The sequence below is a fragment of the Nematolebias whitei genome, chromosome 23, assembly GCF_014905685.2.
Source record: "Nematolebias whitei isolate Nwh7 chromosome 23, NemWhi1, whole genome shotgun sequence".
In the NCBI taxonomy this organism is placed as follows: domain Eukaryota; kingdom Metazoa; phylum Chordata; class Actinopteri; order Cyprinodontiformes; family Rivulidae; genus Nematolebias; species Nematolebias whitei.
In genome coordinates this window covers 7,620,201-7,621,181 of record NC_056520.1, presented here as the reverse complement: position 1 = coordinate 7,621,181, position 981 = coordinate 7,620,201, and positions in this window count along the sequence as shown.

Below are 981 nucleotides of genomic sequence, written 5' to 3'. Positions count from 1 at the left end.
GAATCCCACACTCCTCGTTTCTTTGAACTGAGAAAGCGAAACATCTTCCGTTACAAATAAAGTCCAGTTGTTTTGTTTTCAACCTTTTTTTGGATTTACCACGTCCTGGATGACTGAGAATCTTCATCAGCGACTTGCAAAGGTATAAATGTTATAAAAATGTGTTGCTCTTTCAAAAAACTTCGAGTAGAGCTAAGAAAATAAAGGTTTTGTTTTTACTTTTAAAATGCTCCTAAATTAAAAGGACTAAATAATGACGTTTAAAGTAGTAAAACTAGTAAAAGATTAAAGAAAAATTGTGTTGTAAATGAACAATAAAGACTGCATTAGCATTTAATGTTTTAAGAACAATTCACCAGTTTGCACGTTTTGATATTAGTGGAGTGCGAAGACACTTAAGGATGGAGAAAAAGAAAAGACGGGTCCATGAACATGTAACCAGAAACCGTTAAATCAACTTGCCCCATTACTTTCATCTCCAATGATGATCAAACTCGAACAATCAGCGCTTTTATCTTTGGAGTGTTTACGTCCTGAACATAGATTTTTTTTTCTTGTGGTTCTGAATTGAAGACATAAAAAATTCTAGCCAGAACAAGAGTATGGCATATTATACGCCCGTCGGCAAACGGCAATGGACCAGACAAGCAAAAACCTTGTTTTAACTTTGACCTTGATTTGCGACCTTGACCTTGAAGCTTGGGCGATGATTACGCAACAAGCTGTGTAGTGGTGGTACAAATGTGTTTGAAGTTTCATTAAATTATACTGATCGGATCAGAAATTATGGACGGGACAAGCAAAAACTGTGTTTTAACTTTGACCTTGATTTGTGGCCTTGACCGTGAAGCTTGGGCAATGGTTATGCAGCAAGCTGTGTAGAGGTGGTACAAATGTGTTTGAATTTTCATTCAATTATACTGATTGGATCGATGGACGGGACAAGCAAAAAGCGTGTTTTAACTTTGACCTTGATTTGTG